This window comes from Sus scrofa, chromosome 16, assembly GCF_054392235.1.
Source record: "Sus scrofa isolate SSC_HxYL_T2T_F1_AM1 chromosome 16, Sscrofa_HxYL_maternal_Yorkshire_Landrace_v2.0, whole genome shotgun sequence".
In the NCBI taxonomy this organism is placed as follows: Eukaryota; Metazoa; Chordata; class Mammalia; order Artiodactyla; family Suidae; genus Sus; species Sus scrofa.
Genome location: NC_139398.1, coordinates 61,234,783 through 61,255,872, shown reverse-complemented (window position 1 = coordinate 61,255,872; position 21,090 = coordinate 61,234,783). Strand labels below are relative to the sequence as shown.

The window sequence follows — 21,090 nt, the reverse complement described above, 5'->3', positions numbered from 1 at the left end:
ACACACTCAACCCAAACAGGTTGTCACTTCCATAGTCCTCCCTCGGTAACCACAGGGGATTGGTTCCAGTCATTATCTGAGGAGGCCTAAGTCTCTTACATAAAATGATGTAGTGTCCTCAGCCCTCTGTATCCACAGGTTTTGTATCCACATATTCAACCAACGGTGGATTGAAAAGTTGGAGGAATCCTAGGATGCAAGGATGCAGACATGGAGGGCCACATAAACATATAAAACTACAATGGCCTCAACTAGGGGTTAATATGTCAGAGACCATATTAAACACTTGTCCTAGATTCACTCATTTATTTTTCATGCAATGCTACAATCGGGATTCTAGTAATATTACCCCCATTTTGCAGAGTTGGCCAATAAAGCAGAAGAAGGTAAAGCAGGTCTCACTTCTCACCTTTTGGGGATTGGAGCCCAGGGCAGCCTGGCTCCTGGGCTCCTCTTCCATCACATATTCTGCTTAGTCAGAAATATCTCTCTTGAATTCTTCCTTTTCTCCACACTGTTTTTACCTTTTTTTTCTTTTCCCCATGGGGCCTCTATATACACCTTTTTACTGATCTACCTTCCTCTTCTCTCTCCTTTTAATCCATTTTGGAATTTGAGGTGGTCTGTACAGAAAGCCTCTCTCTGCCCTATTAAGTTAGGAATCAATTAATTGAGGAAATAGATTCAGAGGTCAGATAGAGATGACCACATCAGCTTTATTCCTGAGAAAAGCTAGGCTGAAGGACAGGGCTTAGACCTGGGGGCTTGTAGGTTGACAATAATCCCATGATTTTCATTGACCCTCAAAACTGCAGGGTAAATAATGAGAGGGCAGTCTTTCTTGGTACGTTCATCAAAAAGCAGAGAGTAGATAAATATGGTGAATTTTCTTCAGACCAGTAGATCTGAAAAGCAGGAAGAGAGAAAAAGACTCTACAGGGCAGAGGAAGAAGTATTCCTCTCCAGTCCACTTCCATGTAACCTCAGTTCTAAGAGTGTCTCTCCCACTTCCAAATCTTGGCTGATTTCCCTATACCTTTCAGATAAAATCCTAGTTCCCTAGTGGATATTTAAGGCCCTTCCTCCCAGTGGTGGTCATTAAAGCTATTCCCAATGTTTCTAACTCTCTCTTTTAGAGCCTATGGGAGGCTTGTACTTTCCAATTGTCTTCAAGTGAGTCAGGACCATCTGTGTAGCTGATTTTGACCAATAAATGTGTCACTTCTATTTGGGAGTCTATAAAATCCAGTTCACTCATCATTTTCTTGTGCCTTTGCCAGAGTGAATGATGATGATCCAGGTTGTTTCTGGTTTATCAGAATAGTACAGAGAAGATCCCAGTTCAAACATGACGGATTATCAGCCTAGGTTGAGAAATAGTTAAGCCACTGAGATTTAGAAGCTGTCCATTCCTGGAGTAGGACCTGACCCTTGCTGACGCATGCATCACTGGCCTCACAATCCCTTTCCATATGATATGATTTTTTTTTTTTTGTCTTTTTGTCTTTTTGCCATTTCTTGGGCCGCTTCCGTGGCATATGGAGGTTCCTAGGCTAGGGGTTGAATCAGAGCTGTAGCCGCTGGCCTACACCAGAGCCACAGCAACACAGGATCCAAACCACATCTGCAACATACACCTCAGCTCACAGCAATGCCGGATCCTTAACCCACTGTGCAAGGCCAGGGATCAAACCCGCAACCTCATGGTTTTTAGTTGGATTTGTTAACCACTGAGCCACGACGGGAACTCCATATGATATGATTTCCATACACACAATGTGACAATTTAGCTCCATGCTGGTCACTCTTGGTCTTTATTCACATGCTCTCCAACATACAACAAACCTCCAATACCTCCTCCAAATCAGGATCAACTAACACCTCCTCCATGAAGGCTTCTCAGTCTTCTGGAAGAAGAAGTAAAAGCATTCTCCTTTGAACTCAGCTCAGAAAACATTTCATGAATGACTGAGTGGAGAAGTGGGTGGAGGGAGGCTCTATGGCCAGATATAACTTGTCTGCCATCTTTTGCTATAGTAAGTACACTCAGACTATAAAATCCTTAGCCCTTATCTTTCATTCTAAATTGTCATTTCTCCCTGCAGAGTAAGAAGAAGCATGTTAAGAATGTCACCCCTGCACTGTAGGATGCCAGGTTTAGCTTTAACCTAAAGGATGCCCTTAGCAATTTTCTCTAGATAGTCAGTGAATGTGCCAAGCATCTTGCTTCAGGATCTCAAGAAGGACCTAGAGTGGCCCAGCAGGATGGAGAAGAAGCAGCACATGGTGTGGCATATGGTCGCAATGGCACCTTGCCAGAGATGGCAGCACTTATATTGGCCATGGGAATAACTTGGAGGATAAATTACACTCATGCAGGGGATGGTGGGGGAGACTAAATAAGACTGGAGTGTGGTGCCAAGACCAGGGTAGAATGCTGCAGATGGATGGCCCTTCTGTCTGGAGTAGTGGTTCTCAATTCTGATGGCACATTACCGTTTCCCAGAGACTTTTTTTAAATGCCAATGGCTAGACAGCATCCCAGACTAGTTAGATCAGAATCTCTTGGGGGTGGGGCACAGATATCAGCATTTTCCAGAACTCCCTATGTGATTCCTGTGCGACCAGGGCTGACAGCCACCACTCCTGAGCACAGCCTTCGCTTTGTCTTCCTAGCAGATCCCAGGAGGCTGATAGCAACTGTGGCATAGGTTTGTCCTTACCAATACCCATGAGAAATAAAATATCACTTGCCATATCAGAAAACAAAAGATGTCACAGTCATCAGAGAGTGCAGCCACCTCCAAGGGTGAGCCTGTGAGCCCTGAGGGAACTCAGGAAGGAAACAGAATATCTGCCATCTAGCAGCCATCAGACTGCAGCCACACCCAATGGTGATCGCTGAGGAAACTCAGGATGTGAAAACACAAGATACTGACCCCAGACTGAGGTGCATATCAAAGGAATGATTTCAGTGACACCAGATCTGGCATTTTTCCATACAGAGAAAAGCGCTAAATCCCTTAACTTGAGATATCTGATTTTCTGCCATTAGCAGCGATCTTTTTTTCCTACTACATGCCCTTTGTTGCAAAACTCCTATATATCCTAGCTCCCAGTTGCTGCCTCCTCAGAGTGTTCTTCTCAGGGTTACTTGAGATCCTGCCTCCCGGGCTTAAAGTCCTCAGTGTTGTCAACCAAATACAACCTAACTCTCAACTTTTAGGTCATGCATTTTTTTTTAGTCAACACCTATATTCTATGAAACTGGGAGAGATGAGTTAGTATTGGCAGGGTGCCCTCTAGATGAAAGACCTTGGTGGTATACACCTTACACAGAATTTTATTTAATCACCACACCAGCCCCATGGAATGACCACCTCCTTTGAGAAATGAGAAAACTGAGGTTTAAAGAAGGAAAATCTTGTTTATACATAACAAGCAGCAGGCAGGATTCAGTTCAAAAAGCCTTTTCCTCTACGCCAGTGGTTTTCAGACTACGGAGGTGTTTGAGGTGTTGAGGAAACCTAATCAAATATCATTTTTAAATGTATATTTACACTTTTTGAAGCTACAACATAAAAGAGCACACACCCTGGAATTTCTGTCATGGCTCAGCAGTTAATGAACTCGACTAGGATCCATGAGGATGCAGGTTTGATCCTTGGCCTTGCTCAGTGGGTTAAGCATTCGGCATTGCCATGAGCTGTGGTGTAGGTCAGCAGCTAGACCTCCGATTCGACCACTAGCCTGGGAAATCCATATGCCGAAGGTGTGGCTCTAAAAAGACAAAAATAAAATAAAATAGCACACACCCAATTGACCCATCTACCAAACTGCAGCACATTTAAGGCTTCTAGTGCTTTGTTGTCTTTCTTTCTTTCTTTCTTTCCTTCTTTCTTTCTTTCTTTCTTTCTTTCTTTCTTTCTTTCTCCATTTTAGGGCTGCATCCTCGGCATATGGAAGTTCCCAGGCTAGGGGTCAAATCCGAGCTACAGCTGCCAGCCACAGCCACAGCCATGGCAACATAGGATCTAAGCCAAGTCTGCAACCCACACCACAGCTCAGAGCAACACCACATCCTTAACCTGCTGAGCAAGGCTAGGGATCGAACCCGCATCCTCATGGATCTTAGTCAGGTTCATTAACCGCTGAACCATGAAGGGAACTCCTCCTGTGTTTCTGTGCTAACTCATGGTGATGCAGACCACCAACGAAGGATTTTTCTGCCACCTCAGTATTTACAACTAAATATCTGGAAAATGGATTCACTGATTATAAGTGCTCTTTAAAAGAATCAGGCTTGGGAGTATTTACACTTACGTAAAATTATTCAAATGAGTATATTATATGTGCCCAGCATCCTTGGACAAATGCAAAATATACCTACTCAGTGCAAATGCTCATCAAAGTGTTGAGCCAGGGGTGTAACACCAGGTGAAGGCTTACATGGCACAACACATCCATGTCCTTCAAGGACAACTTGATGGGTTTGCAGCAAGTTTGAGGACTCCCCTCCAAATGTGATTAAGCTCTGTCGGATGGTTGCCATGCTTCCCACTGCACGTAAAGTGTCCACGATGAAACTGAAATGCAAAGGTGCAGTCCAATATGCAAAACACAAGTAGTTGGGCAGCTTTGAAATTCACAAGGGTGGTTATTACTTTAACAATGAAACCTTATTATAAAAACCTAAATAAGGGATTCTACATTGACCCAAGAATCTATGCATTGACTTTCTTCAAGTTGTACACTGCAGTGCAGAACTGCCAACACATTGTCAATGATTTAGTGTTGCAACAGAAATTTTCTACATTTTCAAGCTGCTTGATCAGTTTAGTTTGACAAATATCTGCGATTACTCAGTGAGCTGTTAAAAACAATCATCTGCAGGGAGTAGCAGCAGTGGTAGACTCAGCTGTGCAGAAGCAGCAGCCAGAGGAGGCTGAGGCTAGAGTCTCACACAGGGGCTCACAGCCAGTTGGCCCTTGAAAGGTCATCGTCTGGCCTATGAGGCCTCCAGGCCTACAACATGCCCTCAAGGCCAGATGGGGCTAAGAGGTTAGAGCGGAGACTAGGCCCAGACTTTGAGTGTAGAAGGAGGCCCATGAGTTCATGCTGTTCTTCTCTTTCACCCATGAAGCTGAACTTGAAGCCATGGTTGGCTATTTAGAGGACATTATCATGAATGATAAGTTCCAGTTGTTGTAGAGAAATTCCATGAACAAGTAACTACCAGGAGTGTGAAAACAGGAAGAGAATTATCTCATCTACATGTCTACTTTTAATAAATATAATGTTTTGATAGACAAGCATATTGAGGAGTTCCCACTGTGGCTCAGTGAGTTAAGAACCCGACTAGTATCCATGAGGATGTGGGTTTGATCCCTGGCCTTGCTCAGTGGGTTAGGGATCTAGTGTTGCTGTGAGCTACAGTGTAGGTCAGCAATTACAGGTCCGATTCAACCCCTACTTCAGCAAGCCCCAAATGCCACAGGTGCGGCCTTAAAAAGAAAAAAAAGCATATTGAAGAAAAGCTGCTGGAACAGATCCCCACAGTCAACACGGCGGCCTTCACAGCAATATAGAGCATCCCAAAGATGAAGCGGCTGGGCGCATTCTCAACATGCTGCTCCCATTTACAGCTGACCCCTGAACAACATAGGTTTGAACTGCTGGTTCCACTTATATGCAATTTTTTTCCTATAAATACATACTACAGTACTACGGGATCTGAAGTTGGTAGTATCCTTAGATGCAAAATGGTAGACACAGGGAGTCAACCGTAAAGTTACAGATGGATTTTTGACTGTACCAAAGTCAGTGGCACCCCTGACACCCATGTTGCTCAAGAGTCAACAGTACTGATTTTCAAGCTTGTAGAGACATGCTTCTGGACTACAGGGCAAAAGAAGGTCAAGGACTAAATGTCAGCAATAGTTCAGTGGAGACTTTGTTGTGCAAATCATCTTCCATGTCATCTCTCAGCACCAATTCCCACATCCAGGTAACAGGATGGTTCTAGTCATCGCTGGCCTTATAGACTGGGAAGGCTTTGGCTAATGGTGAGAGGAGAATATATCACGGACAGACAGACTCTGAGCTGCAGCTCTTTTTTGAAGGCTAATTATTGATGAGTCAAAAAGACAATCACCTGACCCTGAAATGCCTTGTGTTGAGTGTACCTCTCTGAGCACACTCCTTTCCAGCTGCTTCTGAGTCAGGCTTCTGAGGCAAGCTGATGTTAAAATTCCACCTAGGGCTCCCCTTCCCCCAGCACACATACTGGTGTGCCAAAAATGTGGGCTATCTCACCATCATGAAGCCCCCTTCTTCCCAAATACTGCAGAAGGCTCAGCTCTTTCACTTGGGTAAGAGGGTCAGTCAGTCCTTCGGCCCCAATGGCCCAGCTGTGTGAGAACAGTTTGGAAGTGTTTATCCCTGTCTTGAGATTTTTGAAGCTCCTATTATCACAGCTAGCCTTAGCTAGGGGAATTAACTGAAAGGAATGTCCTTTACCTAAAAGCCTCATGTGAAAATCACTCCATGTTGCATTTGCAGTCCAATTGTTGCCTTGTCTTCTGCTGATTCTGATGGAGTCTGTTTCTGAAAGCCCCTCTTAAGCATTATCTTTGAAAAAATATTTTAGAGATGAACATTCCGGTTAATCTCATGGATCTATTTTTGGAATTTCCTTGATCACCCCCTAAAATATTAAAGTATTATGTATTTTTTAGTTAGTGCTATGAAGGCAAAACACATTAGCATTCTTATTTTATTGGGTACCAATGGATGTGTGCTATGCACTGGAAGTAGACTAAAAAATATCCTTTCTCTATCCCATGTTAGGTGTGTTTATTTAGGTTTGTTTAACGTCCTTTTTCTGTAAAATCCAGTTTGTTAGATTTTCCGTTGGGTGGTGGATGTGAGTTTGTTTTGTTGTTTGTTTTTTAAAGATGACTAATTTCTTCTTTCAAAACCTCTCTTACTAACTTGGTGTTCCAATGGTCCAGCTCAGCATCAGTAGGGGGTAGGACAGCTTTACAAGTCACCTGTCAAGCTTTGGTTTAGTACAATGTTTGGTAGAACATTACTGACCAGAAAACGTGTATGTAACATCTCCAGAAAGAAGAAAAAATAGTCTATTTTTAAGCCTGCCATTATAGTAGTTTTTAAGTTTGGCATTTGTAGCTACTTCTATATGTGACTCAAAACTTTCTCAACACTGTGTATGGTGTTCAGACTGACTCAATTATAAAACAAAATACAGGACCACACAGGTTGCTGAGACTAAGATATGGTAAGTTTCAGACTGTGAATGCACTGAAACCAGCTTACTGTCTTTATTGACTAACTTTAGCAAAAGCCATAGCTATAATATGAAATTGTAAAATAAATATGAACAAAGTACTACTTGTGTGTTTTATGTAAAACAATTTTTTCCATGTAAGCTTCCATTTTCTTTAAAGAGAGTTGAAAATCTAAAAATTACTACCCTATGTTATGCTACCCCTGAAAATTTAATTAATGAACATTCAATTATTTATGGAAAGAAAAATAATTTATTAAGCAGTTTAATTAAGAGTGTGTGCGAGAGAGAGATTAGGCTCACACATAGCCACTTGCATGCACAGGTGTACTGCATGCACTCATCGAATTACAAGTATTGCTTTGATATAACCAAGCCCTTCACAGTGGGGTGTTGGTGAAGTGAAGCACATGACACAGAAGAACCCCGGCTACTGCCAAAGCTTGATTTCTGACCTCTTTCCTTTGCCTGATTCTAATATCCTCTGAGCCACTCCTGTATCCCATTCTGGTCCATGTTCCATGCGCATCCATGTGAAGCTGAGATATTAATTGTACAGCGAGATTTTTAATTCCTCAGAGTTCTTCATTGATTTCCACCTGCCTTGAAACACAGCATGTTTCTTCCCAATAGCTGTCCCTGCACGTTAGTGCACACAGCTCCACAAGAACAAGGGCCCCCTTCCCGGGGGGTGGCACTCTTCCATGCCACCTCATCCTGATAATGCCATCACCAAAGCCATGGATACAAACCCAGAGCTGAGGACTGGGTCTATGTCATGTGGCCCAGGACACTTTAGACCTAAACAGACAGCCTAGTGAAGAGGCATTTTAAACTCCGGTCCCGCCACTTATTAACCATGTGTCCTTAGACAAATTACTTCACATAGCTGAGCTCAACCCCTAAAGGGAGAGAAGAATCCTTACTTTGCAAGGTTGTTGTGAGCATTGAATGAGGTATGGCGGCAAAGTGCTAGACTACAGAAATGCCTGATAAATGTGGTATATTGCCAAAGTGTGTTGAATCTTTAAAAAATCTCAGCTCTTTTTCTTTCAAGCATTGTCAAATCAGTTGGGATATTTTGCATCCTTTTCAAATTTTCTGCTTTCTGTCTAAAAAGGCAAGTAAACACATTCCATAATTACTTACTTAAAGTTTTCTAATTTCTTTCTTGACAGATAACAGTACCTGATGTCTGCTGTTTTGGAGGCAATATGTGGAACACTTGATATTTTTTTCCACCTAAAAGAGTAAATCTGAGGTTGTTTTGAACCTTTTATCATCCATCCTCTCCCTTACACCTTTTAATAAGTTCTTCAAATATAAATTTTGTTTTTCCTTTCTTTTTCATGTTCTTACCTTCCAGCTTGAACACATACTTTGGCAAATTTCTAGTCCCATCTCATGCCAAGAGATGGAAATAAAAGTAGAAAAGTGTAGGAGTAAAAACCAGAGATTGGCTTCTCCACCTATTTGCTGTGTCATGGGAGCAAATCTCCTAGCCCTCCACTCTGTAAAATGAGTCAAAACATCCCCTGCCTTCCAGGGTTGGTATGACTTTCTGTGCTTACCCATCTCCCTGGGAGGACAGAGTAGTAGGCAGAGGAAAGTGGAGTTTTACTCAGAAGTTAATGTAGGAAATTCAGGGCCTGTGTCCCAAGGGTGTTTATAGGTACATGTCTAAGGATGGAGTGTTGGCTTTGCTCCAGAAGCATCAACCAGGCTAAAGTCACACCCAACACCTCTCCATGCAGCCAATCTTTGTGGTGAAGCAGTTTACACATTTAGAAGAATGACCCAGAAGCTGCTACATAATGACAATTTCATTCCACACAATTTCTGAGCCCTAGATCTGGGCCAAGCCTTATGCGTGGCATGGAGCTACAGAGAGGAAATAGAGAGGCCACTCAATAATTTCATGCCCTACATATTTGTGGTGTATTTCAATTGTGCCAAATGCCCTTTCAGATGCTGGGGATACAACAGAGAATAAAGGAAACAGGATCTTGCTCTCATGAAACTTATATTTTCAGAGAGGGGAGGGGAAATGCAATGAAAGGGAAATATTTATTCTTTTTTTTTTTTTTTTTTTTTTTGGTCTTCATTTTTAGGGCTGTACCCATGGAAGCCCTAAAAAAAAAAAAAACAAAATCAGAGCTTCAGCTTTCAGCCTACGCCATAGCCACAGCAATGCCATATCCAAGCCACATCTGCAACCTACACCGCAGCTTGCCACAACCCTCAATCCTTAACCCAGTGAGCAAGGCCAGAGATCAAACCATTCTCATGGATACCAGTAGGGTTCTTAACCCACTGAGTCACAGTAGGAACTCCCAGGAAAATTTTTTTAAGATCAATTTAGTAAGTGAAAAGTGCTACAAAAAAAACTGAATTGGGTAAGAAGACATAAAGGGAGGGGAGATATTTCAATGGAATGGTCTTCGGGAATGCACTTCCTTGAGAGGTGACATTTGAGAAATGAGGATGAGTATGAACATAAGCTAGTGATATCATCAAGCTAGAAGATTGAATATAGGGAAGGAATTCTTCCTTTTTAAGCACCTAGTGTGTTCAATGGACTATGCTGTGTTAATACATTTCCATTTATTTAATCTTCATAAGCTACCATGTCAGTCACTGTGCTGACTTTGGTCAATGGTACCAAGAGCATTATATGGGCACTGTGACAAAAAGAGAATGAATGCAAACATGGATGAACGAGTCAGAATTTATCAATTCTATTTTTAAAATAAAGAAACAGAAGCTATGAGAATTTAAGTTTCCCAAGGTCCCACAGTTAGAAGCAGCAGATCTAGAACAGCTGATTGTGGCCTAGTCCTTCCTTTTTTCTTAGTTTTTTTCTTTTTGGCTACCCCACGGTATACAGAGTTCCTTGGCCAGGGATTAGATACGAGCCACAGTTGTGACCTATGCTGCAACCGTGGTAATGCCAGATCCTTTAACACACTGTGCTGGGCCAGGGATGGAATCTGCGTCCTGGTGCTGCAAAGACATCACGATCCTGTTGCACCACAGTGGAAACTCCACTGTGGCCTTGTCTTCAAGATACTGACTGATTTTTAAATTTTGTTTTATAAAATTAGAATTAACTTTATTTTAACAGTTTCATTTGGAATTATTTATATTTATGTTTATAAAGTGAGACCAAGCAGCCTGTAATTTTCTTGTGTCAAACAATACTTTTCAGTTTGACATCAAGGTCATTTCAGGCTTATGAAATACACTGATTGGCTTTGCCTATACTGCTGCACTCTAGAAGTTATTGTACAAAGTAAGGATTGCCTGTTAGTTGAATATTTGGCATATCTTACCTATAGAACCTTCAAAAGCATTTGCTTATGAATGAGCAAAGGTCATTTTTATAATACTTTTGTTAGTGTGTGAGTATGTGGCCCCTTTGGGTCAAGTTCTGTGCTTTAAGTTGGGGACACATAAATGAAACAGTGACCTATTTATTGAACTGGTATTTACTAAGCATCTCTTATAAGTCAGGCATTCTTCTAGGCACCGTGGGTCCAACAATGAACAAATCAGGAAGAAAGAATCCCTGCGCTCATGGAACTTATATTTTAGTGCATGGAGAAAACAGTAAACAGAAAAGAAAATACTACAGAAGGTTACAAGGTGCTAATACTCTACAGAAAAAGAGCAGAGAAAGGAATAAGAAATGTGGGACGGGGGTTGTACTTTGATATAGGTAAGTTTGAAAGGGCCTCTCTATAGGCAAAGACTTGAAGGAAGGAAGTATGCAGAGAGGGGAGAAAGGCATATGCAAAGCTTAGAGGTAGGAAAGGCATGTGCAAGGCCCAGAGATGTGTGTCACACAGGGGGAAAGACAAGGAGGGTGGCATGGCTGGAAAAAGCTTGACAACAGAGAGGGAGAACCAGATGGAGTCAGAGAGGCCATGAGCCCAGCCTTTGGAAGAACTTGGAAGAAATCTGACTTTTGCTCTGACTGAGATGGAAAGCAATGGGAGGTTTTCATGATGATATCTAATATGTTTTAATGGGACTGCTCTGGTTTCCATGTTGAATAGAGAAAGAGACCAGCAGCCAAGGGACCACTGAAGAGGCTACTGCAGTCAATCAGGTAATGACAATGATGGCCTGAACCATGACAACCAAAGTGGAAATGGACAGAAGTGGTCAGATTCCAGTTCTTTGAAGATTAAGCAGTAAGATTTGCTGACACATACAAAACAGGATCCATATTGGCGATAAAAAGTCTCCAATGTTTTTAACTCAAGCAGTGGAAAAAATTAAGTTGTCATTAATTTAGGTTGAAACTCACTTCAATTCATAGACAAAAATTTCCATTTTGCATGTGTTAAGTTTAATTTAGATGGACAAGTAGAGATGTCTAGTATGCAAGTGGATATGGGAGTTTGGAATTTAGGAAAGAAGCCTAGGCTAGAGACATCAATTTAGGCTTCATCTTCTTCAGATGGTGTTTAAAGACATGGTCTTAAATAATATAACCAGGGAAATGATAGAGAAGATGGAGGTCCAAGGACTGAATTCTGGAGCACTTCTCATAAAGAAGCAGGACATATGAAGAGGAGTCAGCAAAGAAGAGTGGCCAGTGAGGAAGGAGAAAATCAACACAATATGCTCTATGGGAAGAAAGTGAGCAAAGTATGTCAAAGCTGAGGAAGTGATCGACTGTGTCAAATGCTGCTGATACATCAAGATCTGTAGATCTAGACTGAGGGATGGAAGACTGATAATTAATCACTGGATTTAACAATGAAGAGATCACTGGTGACAGGACCAGGGGATGTTTGATCATAATTATGGGAGCAAAAATCTGATTAAAGTAGCTTCAAGATATAATAGGTGTGTTAGTCTGCTCTAGCTTCCATTACGAAATACCACAAACCAGGTGGCTTAAACAACAGAAGTTTATTTTCACACAATTTTAGAGGCTAGAAGTCCCAGATCCAGGTGCCAGCTGGTTTGGTTTCTCCAGTGGCCTCTCTCTTTGGCTTGTAGATGGTCACATTTTGCTGTGTCTTCCCCTTTCCTTCACATGTATACACTACTGGTGTCTCTCCCTCTTCTCATAAGGACACTAATCTTATCAGATTAAGACCCTGACAGAGCTCCCATTGTGGCTCAGTGGTTAACAAACCCAACTAGTATCCATGAGGAAGTGGGTTCAATCCCTGGCCTCGCTCACTGGGTTAAGGATCTGGTGTTGCCATGAGTTGTGGTGTAGGTCACAGATACAGCTCAGATCCTGCATTGCTGTGGCTCTGGCGTAGGCCAGCAGCTACAGCTCCAATTCAACCCCTAGCCTGGGAACCTCCATATGCCACTGGCATGGCCCTAAAAGACAAAAAGACAAAAAAGAAAAAAAAAAAAAAGACCCTGTCATATAAACTCATTTAACCTTAATTGCCCTTTTAAAGTCTCTATCTCCAAATACTGTGATACTGTGATACTGGGGTGGGGGAAGAGGCAGGAGGCACAATTCAGTCCATAACAATGGAAGAAAAGGAACTTCCTTCTATGGTAGTCTCAAGGAATGTGTAATTTCTCTCCACAAGAGAACAAGCATAAAATTGGACAAAGTAGTCAAAAACAGGTATTTTGAGACACTGATAATTGACCAAGAGCAGAAAACAAATTGAGAACTGTCTGTTATTGGAAAAACTACAAGATTTTCAGGTAAGAACAGCAGGGGTCTTACCTAGAACAGCACCTACCCTCCACCTACCAGCTCAGAGAGTAAAAGACTCATTTTACCAGCATGGCGTTAGGCTTGAAAATTAATAGCTCTGCTGCCAAAAGGAAGATTTCGTTTAAGGTAGAATTAGGGCTAAAATCCTGTGTTCTTGCCAGACAAAAACTGCAAAATTGGTTGGGAATGAAGAGAGAACAACTTTAGCTTTGCTTACCCAGAGCTACGATCTCAGATGGGGTGGACCAGCCCAAAATCTTGGAAATGAGGACACTATAGAAGTGTTGAGACAGGCTCTACACACATTGCTTGGCTGACTAGAAAAACTATACATATGTTCAAGAGAAACCAAAAGAGCACAGAAGAAAGTAAAAGACAAGGAAACCTTGGGAACTGCCTGCAACTTTGAGCACATCTGAGAGCTTAGGAGTTCAGGGTGTTTGAGCACAATCTATAGCCAAATCATTGACCACCCAGTTATGCAGACACAGGGGTTCCCCAAGAGGTGACTAATAAATACAACCTGAGCAGAGACATCAGTGGATGCCACTGTAGAAGAAATGGATTCCACAGCTTAAGTCCAAGGAAGTTACTTTTAAAAATAAAAATCCAGAGTCTTATAATATTTTATCTAAAGTATTTAGTTTCAACCAAATACTGTGGCATGCAAAGAGCAGCAAAATATGATCATATTCAAGGGAAAAAGTAGTAAGTAGAAACTTACTTTAGATGTATTTACCAGGTAGAGTTATTTTAAAAGATACTATAAAAATGTTCAAAAAAATTTAATGAATCTATGTATAAAAAACTTGAAGGGAAATATGATGAAAAATGGGTTAATAAGTAAAGAATTCCAGTAAAGAAATAAAAACTACCAAAATGGAGTTTTCATCATGGTTCAGCAGTAATGAACCTGAATAGTATCCATGAGGATGTGGGTTCAATTCCTGGCCTCACTTAATGGGTTAAGGATCTGGCATTGCCATGAGCTGTGGTGTAGGCCGAAGAAGCAGCTCAGATCCTACACTGTGATGGCTGTGGTGTAGGCCAGCAGCCACAGCTCTGATTCAACCCCTAGACTGGGAACTTCCATATGCCATGGGTGTGGCCCTAAAAATACAGAAGAAAAAAAAAAAAAAACTATCAACAAATTACCAAAAAAGTTACAATAATCAAAAAATTCAGTAGATGGCTCAAAAATTAAATGTGAATGGCAAAAATAGGAATCAGTAAATTTGAAGATAGAGCAATAGGAATAATTTAATCTGAAGAAGAAAAGAAAAAAAAGAAAATTGAAGAATAATAACCAAAGTCTTAGAGATTTATGGGGAAAAAAAAGGCAAGTGTCACCATCTCAGAAGGAGATAAAAAAAAGAATGGAACAGAAAAAATGAAGAAATAATTCCCAAAACTTTCCTAATTTGATGAAAAAACATTAATTTGTAGATCTAAGAATCTCAATGATTTTCAAGAAGGATAAACCTGAGTTCCCGTCGTGGCTCAGTGGAAACAAATCTGACTAGAAACCATGAGATTGCGGGTTTGATCCCTGGCCTCATTCAGTGGGTTAAAGATCTGGCACTGCCGTGGCTGTGGTGTAGGCCGGCAGCTGTAGCTCCGATTAGACCCCTAGCCTGAGAATCTCCATGTGCAGCCCTAAAACAAACAAACAAAAACAAAAATAAACAAACAGAACCACACTGCTGATAACTAAAGACAAAGAAAAAATGTAGAAAGTGGGAAATGAACTAAATGACAATATAATTAATGGCTGACTTTTTAATCAAAACAAAATGGAGTCTAAAAAGACCCTAAATACCATAGAAACAATTGTTAAAAAGTGAACAAAAAAATCTGTTATTTCTATAACCTGTGAATCTTCCAAATGAAGGTGAAATAAACACACCCTCCCCCCAAAAAAGATATTTTCTAGAAGACCTGTTCTTTAAAAATATCGAAAGAAGTTCTACAGGCTGAAAGAAAATAACCCCCAGATAATAAATTAGATCCACAGGAACAAACAACACTGGAAAAGGTACATATGAGAATAAAAACACAAGAGCTCTGTGTTATATATTCTCTTTTCTTCTATAATTTCTTTAAAACATAAGCCTGCTTAAAGCAAAAATCATAATACTATATTGCTGGGTTGATAACCTACAGAGATTTAATACATAGGAAAATAAATCATACAAAAAGGGGAGAAAATGGAGCTAACCTGTTATTGAAATTGTCAGTATAAAACAGATGTAGATTTTGATAAATTAGAGATGCATAGTGTAATCCCTATAACAAACCCTTAAATAACTCCTAAAGACAACCTAAACAGGAGAGGGATTAAAATGGTACATACATAAAAAGTTCTGTTTAACACACACACAAACACACACACACACAAAACAGAAAAATGAGAAACAAGAGACCCCCCCAAAAAAAAAAGCCTAAAAGAGAAATTAGCAAAATTGCAGATATAAGTACAACCACATCAGTCATTATATTGTGAATGGACTGAAAATTCCAAACCAAAGACAGAAATTACATGACTAAATAAAAATTAAGATCCTACTATATGTTGTCCGTATCTTTTAGTTGCAAAAGTTGAAAACTTAGGATGTAAGTAAAAGAACATAAAGATTTGTTATGTAAAAACTATCCTTGATAAAATGGTGTCAACACAACAGCACACAAGGAAATTTCAGATTCCCCCACAGAAACATCAAGTTAGCAATGGTATACAGACCAAAATAACTTTCTGAGAACTCTAGAAACAATTTAAAAAGCTGAAGAAATTTAGGGATGCCCTCACCAAGAAAAAACTGCCTTCGAAACAGAAGGAAATTTCATTGCATTTTTCTCATTCATGCCCCTCCTCCTACCTTGGCACAGAGCAGCATGATAGAAAAAAACCATCCAACTTCTGGTTCCTCCCTTGGGATGGAAAGGAAAGGGTTGGAAATTATTTGCAACGTTCTAATTTGTCAGTAAGCTCAATAAACTCCAACAAAGAAAACTGGAAAAGACCCACATCAAACATATTATCATCAAACTGTTGAAAGTAAAAAGACAAAGAACCTTGAAAGTGGCATGACATACAATGGAGCCTCTATTAAAATGTCAAGATATTTCTTAGCATAACTTCCAGGCCTGAAGGCAATAAGAAAATATATTCAAAGTATTGAAAGAAAAAAAATGAAAACCAAGAATATTATATTCAGCAAAACTGTCCATCAAAAATGAAGGAGAAATAAAGACACCCAGATAATCAAAAGCTGAATTAATTTAATACCACTAGACTTTCCCTACAATAAATGTAAAAAGGAGTTCTTCGAGTGAAACAAAATGATGCTAGAAAGTGACTTGAAGCTTTGTGAGAGTATAAAGTTCTTTGACAAAGGTAAACAGGTGGTCAAATGTACAAACTTGTAATTACTGTAATCTTGGTTCATAATTGCATTTTAAATTATTTTGTAGAATTTAAGAAACAAAATCATAAAATAGCTATATATTTATGTTACTGAGTATACAATAAACAAATATTTGGGCATAAGAAATATAAAGAAGGAAGAGTGAAGCTATAAAAGACTAGATATTTGTATGTGATTAATTTGCTATCATTTTAAAATAGGTTGTTATGATTTCAAGTTTTTTTTTTTTTTGTCTTTTTAGGGTTACACCTGTGGCATATGGAGGTCCCCAGGCTAGGGGTCAAATCGGAACTGTAGCTGCTGGCCTATGCCACAGCCACAGAAATGCAGGATCTGAGCTGCTCTACAACCTACACCACAGCTCATGGAAACACCGAATCCTTAACCCACTGATCAAGGACAGGGATCGAACCTCCATCCTCACAGATGCTAGTCAGATTCATTAACCACTGAGGCACAATGGGAACTCCTCTCAAGATGTTTTATGTAATTCTCCTGGTAACTGCAAAGGAAAACAACTACATAGTATCCATAAAAATAAATGAGAAAGGAATCAGAGCATGGTATTTCAAAATATTTAAATAAACACAAAGGCGGCAAAGGAAATGAGGAACAAAAAAAGCTGAAAAACATATGGAAAACAAAATGGCAATAGGTAAGTACTTCCTTAGCAGTATTTACTTTAAATACAAATGGAATAAATTACTCCATCAAAAGAAATAGGTTGACTGAATAAAATTTTTAGTTTTATTTTTATTTTTTTGCTTTTTAGGGCCTCACCCATGGCATATGGAGGTTCCCAGGCGAGGGGTTGAATTAGAGCTGTAGCTGCTGGCCTACACCACAGCCACAGCAACCCAGATCTGAGCCACATCTGCAACCTACACCACAGCTCACAGCAACGCTGGATCCTTAACCCACTGAGCAAGGCCAGGAATCAAACCTGAGTCCTCATAGAAGCTAGTCAGATATGTTAACTACTCAGCCATGGGGGAACTCCACCTGAATAAAACATTTAAAAAATAGACTCTGTGGTGTTCCTATTGTGATGCAGTGGGTTAAGGATCTGATATTGCCAAATCTGCAGCATGGGTCACAGCTGCAGCTCAGATTCAATACCTGGCCTGGGAATTTCCATACGCCACAAGAGTGGCAAACAAACAAACAAATAAATAACAGAATCCAAATATATGCTCTCTAAAAGCGACTTACTTTATTTTTTATATAAATCTATTGGAGTATGGTTGACTTGCAAAGTTGTGCTATTTTCAGGTGTACAATAAAGTAAATCAGTTATACATATACATACATTCATTCCTTTTCAGATTCTTTTCCATATAGGTTATTACAGTATTCAATAGATTACCCTGTGCTATAAAGTAGGTTCTTGTTACCTATTTTATATTTATATTTTATAATATAAATATTTATATTATATTATATTTATATTTCATATTTTATAATATATTCCACATATTAGTGATCTCATATACTTGTTTTTCTCTGTCTGACTTACTTAGTACGATAATTTCTAGGTGCATCCTTGTTGCTGCAAATGGCATCATTTCATTTAAAACAGACTCACATTAGGGAGTTCCCGTCATGGCGCAGTGGTTAACGAATACGACTAGGAACCATGAGGTTGCGGGTTCGGTCCCTGCCCTTGCTCAGTGGGTTAACAATCCGGCGTTGCCGTGAGCTGTGGTGTAGATAGCAGACTCGGCTTGGATCCCCCGTTGCTGTGGCTCTGGTGTAGGCCGGGGGCTACAGCTCCGATTCAACCCCTAGCCTGGGAACCTCCCATGTGCCACAAGAACGGCCCAAGAAATGGCAAAAAGACAAAAACAAAAAACAAAACAGACTCACATTAGATCAAAGGACATACAAAGACAGGTTGAAAGTGAAAGGATGGGAAAATATACTCCATGCAACTAGTAAGAAAAAGAGGGCAAATATGGCTATACCAACATCAGACAAAATAAATTTCAAGTAAAAAACTGCATCAGACACCAACATCAAATGCTTTCACTGACATGTGGAATCTGAAAAAAGGACAGACTGAACTTCTTTGCAGAACAGATGCTGACTCACAGACATTGAAAAACTTATGGTCTCCAGAGGAGACAGTTTGTGGGGTGGGGGAATGTGCTTGGGCTGTGGGATGGAAATCCTGTGAAATCAGATTGTTATGATCATTATACAACTACAGATGTGATAAATTCATTTGAGTAATTTAAAAAAATGGAAGAACAACAACAGCAACAAAAAAAAACTGCATCAGAAGAAAAACATTATATAATGATAAAAGGAGTCAATCCACTAAATATCAGAACTTCTAAATATGTAAAACAAACACTGAGAGAATTGAAAGGAAAAGTAGACAGATTTACAATAATAGGGAGACTTCAATGCCCACTTTCAATAATGGATGGAGAAAACAAACAGAAATAAGAAAATATAGTACTAACACAATACTATAGACCAACTGAACTTGGCAGGTATATGTAGAACACTCCACCCAACTACAACATAATACATGTTCTCCTCAAATGTATCTCTCCAAAATACACCATGTTTTGGGCCACAACTAAGTATCCAAAAATTTAGTAAGACTGAAATCACACAAAATGCCTTGTTCAGTCACAATGGAATGAAGCTAGACTTCAACAGAAGGAAAGCTGGAAAAATCACAAATGTGTGGACATTAAACAAACAGTGGGTCAAAGAAGAAATCACAAGAGATAATAGAACATATTTTGAGACAAATGAAAAAACACAATATATCAAAACTTATGAAATACAGCAAAGAAGTACAAAGAGAGAAGTTAATAGCAATGAACACATTAGAAGAGAAAAAAAGACTCTGAGCCTATGACCTAAATTTACACCTTAAGGAACTAGAAAAAGAACAAACTAAATACAAAAGTAGCAGATGGAAAGAAATAATAAAGGTTATAGCAGAAATAAATGAAATAAGAGTATGGAAAAATAATAAAGAAAAATCAAAGAAAACAAAAATTGGTTATTTAAAGATATAAAAAAATTGACAAGACTTGGACCAGACTGATCAAGATGAAGAGCTAAGACTCAAATAACTAAGAAATGAAAAATGTGACATTATAACAGATTTTTCAGAAAAGAATTAGAAAAAATATTATGAGTAATTGTACATCAACAAACTTGGCAACCTATTGAAATGGATAAACTCCTGGGAATACACAACCTACCAAGATTGAATCAAGAAGAAAGAGAAAATCCAAATAGACCTATAACTAGACCACTATATAACTAGTGCAATCAGTAATCGAAAATCTCCTAACAATAGCAACAAAGAAGCCCAGGACCAGATGGCTTCACTGGTGATTTCTACCAAACATTTAAAGAATTAAAAATCCTCCTTTAACTTCCAAAAAATTGAAAAGGAGGGGGCACATCCAAACTTATTCTAGGAAGTCAACATGACTCTGATCCATAAATTAAATAAAGACACTACAAGAAAATAAAACTATAGACTAATATGCTCTGATGAATACTGAGCAAAAATCCTCAACAAAACATTAACAAACAGAATTCAACAGCACCTTAATAGCATTGTAGAGCACTACCGAATGGGATTTATTCTCAGAATGCAAGGACAAAAATTAATCAGTGCAAAACACATAAGAGAATGATGGAAAAAACACATGATCATTTCAATTGATGCAGAAAAAATATTTGACAAAATCTAATACTCTTTTATGACAAAAAAAAAAAAAAACACTTAACAAAGCAGGCATAGAAGGCAACTACCTCAACATAATAAAAGCCATGTATGAATGACCCACAGCTAACCTCACACTCAATGGTGAAAGAAAGAAAGCTTTTCCTCTAAAGGTTAAGAGCGAGACAAGGATGCCCACTTTTGCCACTTCTGTTTAAAATAGTACTGGAAGCCCTATCCAGAGTAATTAGGCAAGAGAAACAAATTAAAAGCTTATATATTGCAAAGGAAGGAATAAGATAATCTTGTTTCATAGATAACATAATCCTACATGTAGCGTACTCTAAATAGTCTGTGTAATACCAGTTGAAGCTAATAAATTAATTCAGCAAATTTGCAGGATACAAACTCAACCTCAAATTTATTGTATTTCTATACATTAATAATGAACAATCCAAACAGAAAATACATAAATAATACCATTTCTATTTTGTAATTTTCAATGTACAAATCTTTTACCTCATTGACTAAGTTTATTCCTAAGTATTTTATTCTTTTTAGCATATAGGCTACAGAATCATGGAAAATAACACCACTGGGGCTTCCTTCAAACATTCGTGGACAAGAACTAGTGATTAATATCCCTGCTTACTTACCCATGAGATGACTTTAAGGCACATTTTACAGCTTCCCAGGGCCACCGCTGGGATTGCACCTCAACAACAGATAGTGGTAACCAGCTCATAAATGTACCCTGAATGAGCTTCTTTCCCTTCCCTGTCTCACTTCCACACTCCTCCACCGAGGCCTCTTGGGGTCACCTCCCTCAAACTATGTTTACTCAATTCTTGCCTCCGGTTCTACTCCCAAGATGCCCTCCTTGACAACTCCTTTCTTTCTGCTATGGCTCAAGCTAAGAACAGTGCAGGAAAATCTCCCCTGATTTTTAATG

At 39.4% G+C, this 21,090-nt stretch overlaps 1 protein-coding gene across 1 annotated transcript in view; it reads right to left on the bottom strand.

Moving 5' to 3' along the window:
* Positions 1-21,090, bottom strand: part of DRD1 (dopamine receptor D1) — a 600,123-nt gene that overhangs the window by 451,556 nt on the left and 127,477 nt on the right. The window lies entirely within an intron of this gene.